Source organism: Alexandromys fortis, unplaced genomic scaffold, assembly GCF_014885135.2.
Source record: "Alexandromys fortis isolate MF-2015 unplaced genomic scaffold, M_Fortis_MF-2015_v1.1 scaffold_60, whole genome shotgun sequence".
NCBI classification, from domain to species: domain Eukaryota; kingdom Metazoa; phylum Chordata; class Mammalia; order Rodentia; family Cricetidae; genus Alexandromys; species Alexandromys fortis.
Window position 1 is genome coordinate 8,113,832 of NW_026067946.1, and position 7,236 is coordinate 8,121,067.

The following is a 7,236-nucleotide window of genomic DNA, read 5'->3' on the forward strand; positions in this document are numbered from 1 at the left end:
TCTATAACCTAGACCCCCTAGACTCAGGACCCAGCACTAGAGCCAACACCACTTGTCTTCCCTGCTACCGCTGACTCTTCTCCCACCTCTCGTGTAACTTAAGCCTTTCTCTTTGAGCCCTGGGTCCTCTCCCATCCAGCGTGCTTTCCTGATTCACTAAGATTCCTTTCTCTCCGGGGCTCCGTTCGGAGCTTCTTAAAAAGGATGTCCAAAAGAAAGCCCAAACCCTCTATTATCTTTACATAATAAACATGCTTCCTCAAAGGAGAGATTGTTAAAAGATCTTTCTATAGGCAAGAGCTTTTCCTGAAACACTACGGGATTTAAAGTACACAGGAATGATTGCTTTCCTACGAAACTCCTTCACTTAGAGCACTTTCGCTTAAGTCGCTCTCGAAATGCAGGTCTCCGTGAATACTCTAGGGGACGGAGCTGCTCTTTTGAGGTCTTGTTTTCATTTTTGTTGTTGTGATAAAAATATTCTGACAAAAACAGTGTGGGGTGATGGGTTTATTTTTAGCTCACGAGTCCAGGCTAGAGTATGCCTGTCAACGCAAGGAAATCAGTTACAGGGCCTTGAGACACAGCCAAGTAAAAGAACAAGGAAACAGGAACGAAGTATGCTGGCCTTCATCTTGCTTTCTCTCCCCTTCCACAGTTCAGAATCCCTTGCCTAGGAAGTAGGATAGCGGGCAGCCTTCTCATCTCACTGGACACACTCAAGATAATTCTCCACTGGCATGACCTCAGGTCAACTCGATCTAGACAGTTTCTCATTGCGATTCTCTCCCTGGGTGAATGAGAGTGTATCAAGGTAACAATTAAAGCTAATCATTACATGTTCCAGATAAATAAAAATGGAATTATAATACAATTCCGACGGCACTAAATTGTAATTGGCTATCATTATCAGCCCAAAACATTTGTCCTAGGAAAAGTAGGAAAATGGTCAGAACTCACTCTTTTCCCTGCCCAGCGTTCCTAAGGTAGAAGTTTCTAACCAGACAGGGCAGGTCTTTGAATGTAATTAAGTAAAATGTGCGTAATTATGTCCACTAACTTCTAACTAAATTTCTGTCTGCCAATGCAGTTTCCGACACACACCAAAAAACAAAACAAAACAAAACAAAACAAAACAAAACAAAAAACATTAGGCGCCTCTTCCAAGAATCTACTGTCACCATTGCCAGCATCATTGTGATGGAAATGAAGGCCCACAGATCAGTCTGGTCCCAGCTATGGAAGAAGATCATTTCCAAGAATAGGGCTGGCCACACAGAAAATGCTGAGTCACTATATCTGACTAAAAGAATACAAAATCAGTTTGACCAACATTGTATTCTGTCCTAGCACCATGTCAGATGAGTTATGAAAAATCTAAAACATGGGCTGAGTCCAAGCAAGGCTTCAAGGCTCCTAACAAACATAGGCTTCTGAGCAGAGCCAGGTCAGGAGTGGTCAGTAGAGAGAAGAGAACTGGCTCCTCCGAGCAGAGATCACTTGATTCGCTAGGCTCATTGGGCAAGTCAACCGGCAGATTTCTGCAGAGAATACTGTCCTCTTGCAGGTAATAGTTTTTTGCTTTATAGTCTGATCCAAACTCCTTTATTCAACTTAAACATAAAGCCGGAGTCACTCTAGTTACGTGCTTGTTTGAACACTCATTTTCCTTCTAAGTCAATCGGTTTTATTTGTTTTTGTTTTCAGACAGATTTCACTAGATAGCTCTGGCTTACCTCACATGGCCTTAAATCACAGAGACCTGCTGCCTGCCTGCCTCTTCCTTCCTAGCCCTGAGCTCAAAGGCATGTGCTCCCATGCCCAGGTTTTAAGTTCACCTTCTTATATTGGTTAGGTCTTTACCTATGGAGAAGGACTGCATTGCACTTTACCCTCAGAGAGCTCCCAAAATTAGCACACAGCCAGTACTCAAAAACACCTTGTGACTAGCCAGGTGTGGTGGCACAGGCCTTTAATCCCAGCCCTCAAGAGGCAGGTGGATCTCCATGAGTTCAAGGCTAACCCAAGGAACAGAGTGAGTTCTAAACCAGCCAAGAAAATGTACTGATGCTGATACCAGTCTAAAAATAAATACACACCCTCTGAATCATGTGCTTATAGAACCTGATATGTGCTAAGCACTTAGACTAACATTATAAAGCCCTTCATTAATTTTTCACGTTATGAATTTTTTCTGTTTTGCAAGTGAGGAAACTGAGACTCTGAAGGAGAAAGGAGAAAGTAACAAAGTTACTAGGAGGTTCTGTACATTTGGAACTCATATTTGGTTAAGTCTCTACCCCTTTCAGGATGTTACACTGTATCAGGGCTTACATAGGCATCTGTCACCAACTGTCCAGAGGATATGAGTGTGGGAGGGGTATCCATAGAAGCCAGCCACACAAAGACTCTTTAGAGAAGCCTGAAAGGGAACCGAGAGGATACAATGAGGTCATGAGTCACCTCCTTCCAGACAGAGGGTACATGGGGAAGAGGAGTTCATCTTAAGCACAGAAACCACATGTGACTTGGATTCTGAAATAGCATTAAAAAAAAAGTCACATTGTAACCATGTTTGAGCCACCAGAACTAAGCGCCATCACCTGGAGGGCTGAGGCTACGGGCATTTGCTCATTACAGTTCCAGAGGCAGCAAAGTTGAAGATCAAGGCATCATTGATATTGAAAAGGGGCTCTCTTCCTGAGCACACATGGCAGGTCTTCTCATGACCTTCCCTCCGTGTGTACACTAAGACCAAATCAGGACTCTAGGTCTCCCTCTTGTTCTTCTATTTATTTATTTTTGTTTTTTTGAGACAGGGTTTCTCAGTGCAGCCCTGGCTGTCCTGGAACTCGCTCTTTAGACCAGGTGGCCTCAAACTCAGGGAGATCCACCTGCCTCTGCCTCCTGAGTGCTGGGATTAAAGGTGTGCACCACCACCACCCAGCAGTCTCCCTCTTCTTCTCAGAGTATGTAACCGCTCAGATTTTGGCATTCCTTCATTTAACTTTACTTCCTAAAGCACTTATCTCCAAATAAAATCACATTTGGAAATTGGTCTTCAACTCATTTATTTATAATTCAGTCCATTGTGATCAAATTTACTCACTTAAATTATCATATATATATATATATATATAATTTAAAAGCTACATTAGACTGCTACTATGCGGCTGTATATTCTCTAGCACTGGACTAGGTTGAATGTCAGATGAAGCAGTGGCTTATTCCTGAATCATGATAGCTGATTATTCATGGTGGATAAGCAAGCAGTGTTTGTTTTACACCCTGACAGGTTGCACACTGTGTGGGAGCATCAGAGAAAGGGACAACTCAGGTCTTTGTCTTCATGCTCCCTCTGAGGCACATCAAGAAAGCTGTGGACAATCCACACTTGAGTAATACTTATCTTTAGAGTCCCTTGGTGTCTTCCATTGGTTGTTCCTGGGATAAAACACCCTGAGAAAAGCAACTTGAAGGAGAAGGGCTTATTTTTTGCTTACAGTTCAGCGGGATACGGCCCACTGTGGCGGGACCTTACGGGTCAGGAAGCAGAAAAAGTAAACAGGAAGTGGGGCTAGGAGATAAACCCTCATGGTCCGCCGGCTCACTTCCTCCAGTGAGGCCCCATCAACTACAAACTGCGCAACCCTTCTAACAGCCAAATCCGTGGGGTCCTGAGTGTTCAGACACTGAAACCTGTGGGGATGGTTTACAGTCAAACCACCTGGCTTGTGTAGTTGACTTTAGGAAAGCTGACTGTGTGTTGTGTAGGAAGGAATGAATATTGCTCAGCTCTATCACAAAGACACCAGCTAGTCATCAAAGCCGGACAAATGCAGGGCTTAGACGCTAGCCCCAGAATTGGTCTCTGTTTTCTCTCAGTATAAAGCCATTTACTCAGAGACACTGTCTCTACCATTTCCCTACACATTCGTTAGACGTAAGAACTGTACACACTGACGAGTGGAACTATTTCTTCGTCTCATTCTGTCATTAGGCTCGCTTTCTGTACTTGCTGAAAATACCGCGCTTCCGCGGGTAATTGCTGGGAGTCTGATTCCACGAAGGGCATTTTCGGAGAAGGCGGTGCCGGTGGTCAATTAGCTGATTCCCTAGCGGATGCCTCCCAGCTGGGTGAGCTGTTTTCAAAGCCACAAAACTGCTTATTAATCCCTTTAACAAAAACAGCAAAAAGCATCAAGAATTAAAAGTATTGAGCTGCGTTTGGTGTTTTATGTCCACAATCTCAGGACTTCAGAGGTTGAAGTAGGAAGACTGTCTTGAGTTTAAAGCCAATCTGAACTATATAGTACAGTTGGTTCCTGGCAGGCCTGGGTTACAGTGTGAAACTCTCTCAAAAGAAAAAGAAAAAACAAAGAACTAAAAAGTAACCTTTTGTGCCGTTGTTAAATAATTATAGTTCTTTAGAAACTGCTGTACCTACAGAAAGCTAGAGACACTTTTATAGCCATTTTCTATACCACACACACACACACACACACACACACACACACACACACACACACGAGAGAGAGAGAGAGAGAGAGAGAGAGAGAGAGAGAGAGAGAGAGAGAGAGAGAGAGAGAGAGACAGACTGAGAGTTATGACTCCATACAAAAACGCACCTAGTTATTTAAAATTATTGAAAGTGTACTTAGCAGAGTGTACTTGGCAATCAAAAGAGTAGAAGATATTCACATACTTAGAGAGTTTGCAATCTTGCATCTGTCCACAACCACCAGCCATCACCACCACCACAGGCACCAAAGGGTTGGTCTGGGTCAGCAACAGGTCACCAGCTGCAAGGGCCTTATTTACAAAGTGGATGTCTTGGGTTCTGCACTCAGTGCAGAATTCAGTGCATTGTTAAGGATTATGAGAGACAGAAACCCGATGGCCAGGCCCCACGGATAGGAGAGGAAGACTCTGAGGAGGCCAGAGGACATGACCAATCTCAGCACCATCCCTCTTTAATAACCACAGAACCACTTGTCTCAGTGTGCAGACACGAAGGGTCTTCCTCCCAGACCCTAACAGCCCTTTAATATTCACGCCTTAGTTTTTTACCTAGTTTGGTCCCCCACTTCATAAAGGGCCTCGGATTGTCTTCCACCCTTAATTTATTTATTTTTGGTTTTTCAAGACAGGGTTTCTCTGTAGCTTTGGAGCCTGTCCTGGAACTAGCTCTTGTAGACCAGGCTGGCCTCGAACTCACAGAGATCCACCTGCCTCTTGTCTTCCACTCTTAACACAGAACTTGGGCAGTGTGAACTCGGAGTCAGTGGTTCTGTGCCTGGCGTGTGCCCACTCTCTCTGCCTCTGATTTAACCTGCATCATTGGTGACGCCCTATTCAAAGGACCTGCCAGGCTTATTGTTCCCAACCTCTTAGGCGTGGTCGCCTAACCACGCCAAAGTAGTAATTGGAAAAACGGAAGCACACATACCTTTCAGGAGGCTGAAAAGAAGGAAGGAACACAGAAGAGAAAGAGAAACTGTTTTGTCTTCTTTCCTTTGTTTTGCTAGGAAACCATAGAACTCTCGAGGGAAAAAAAGCAAAGTCTCCCAAGTGTTGCTTGTGTAATCATGTTTGGGGGAGGAGGGAAGGTGGAACCCGGGGAACAGAGATGTGTTACCTTGATGTCTCACCAGAGTCAGTTCTGAAGTCCTCCGAGGACAGACAGTCATAACCCATCTGTCCTTTCTTCCATTCTAAATAAGCACCTACTCAGAAATCACATCTTGGCTCTAAGCCCCATCACACAGTCTCAGCTTCAAGCATTTAATTAATCAGCATCCAATTACTCTCTGCCTACTTTATACTCCAGTATAAATGCTGCAGTATTTATGTATTTCTAATGAAAAATCTCAAAAAGAAAATCTCAAAAAGTTGTCTCAAGAGAAAACTAACCCATGTTTATAGCTGTGTCTAAGAAATGCATTAATCCCTAAATTACCACCCTCTAAAGATTATTTTCTGCCACTAGGACTCGGATATTATATCATGAGTCATTAAAACCACTACTCTGGCCGGCCCTGTTCATTTATGAATTATAGGGTAAAAAAATATCTCGTTCCTAATGACTTTGACTTCAAGGAAGGAAAACAAAATTATTGGCCAAATAAGCTTGCAATCATCGGACAAAACCTTAAGCTGGTTCCAGAATGGGCTGCATTTGACCTGTACTTGTATTAAGACAGTGTTGCACTCCTGAGTAAAATATGCGTAACTGAAGGTGTGTTCTTCTTTGCAAGTTATGGACTGATGAAACTCAGAGCAGGTGAAAACCTCACCAGACTTTTCCAGAGTCAGTTACACTCTACAAAAAGCACACCCCCTTGGCCAAGGATTGTTTCTCGTTTGCAGTCAGCAGAAGATACAGTTTGCTACTTTTGCCATGCAAGATGCTACAAAAACACCAAGGAAAACCAAACACGATTGACCAAGATTGACCAAGTTCAAAAGCAGTAAGGGCTTCAAACCAGGCAGAGGGAAATCCAGAGGCAAAGAATGATAGCCGAACATAGGGTTTTATTAAAAGGCTAAGATGACCCAAACTGGCAATGGGTCATCTTGTACAGAAAGTCACTAGGGCATACAAAGTAATTATACTGTATTATTTCTAAGTTTTTTTTTTCTTCGAGACAGGGTTTCTTTGTGTAGCTTTGAAGCCTGTCCTGGGACTCCTTCTATAGACCAGGCTGGTCTTGAACTTACAGAGATTCACCTGCCCCTCCCGAGTACTGGGATTAAAGACGTGTGCAACCACTGCCTGGCTATTTCTAAGTTTTAAGCACACTCTAACACAAATTTTAATCTATAAACTGACAGAATTTCTTGGTTAGTTGTGTATCTTGTTGCTATGACAAAATCCCTGATGTTCTAGTTACTCTCCTGTTGCTGTGTTAAAAAAAAACAACAACAACAAAAAAAAAACACTGACCACAAACAGCTTGAAGGAAGAACTGGTTTGAAGGCGTAAGTCACGAACAAGGCCACACCAGTTTGGAGTTATGATTAATAGGGTGTTATTTATTTAAAGGGGAAAACTTACAGATCACCGTCCCAGACAACAGCCATCTGCACAACCAGGAAGGGAGTCTAGTCTCCAGCGGAGCAGGAAGTGAAGAGAGCAGAGAGCGAGCAGAGGAAATAGCCGCTTTTTTAAAGGGAGAGAGACCACGCCCCAATGGGCTGGTATCACAGCAGCTATTGGTTGGAGGGGCGGAAGGA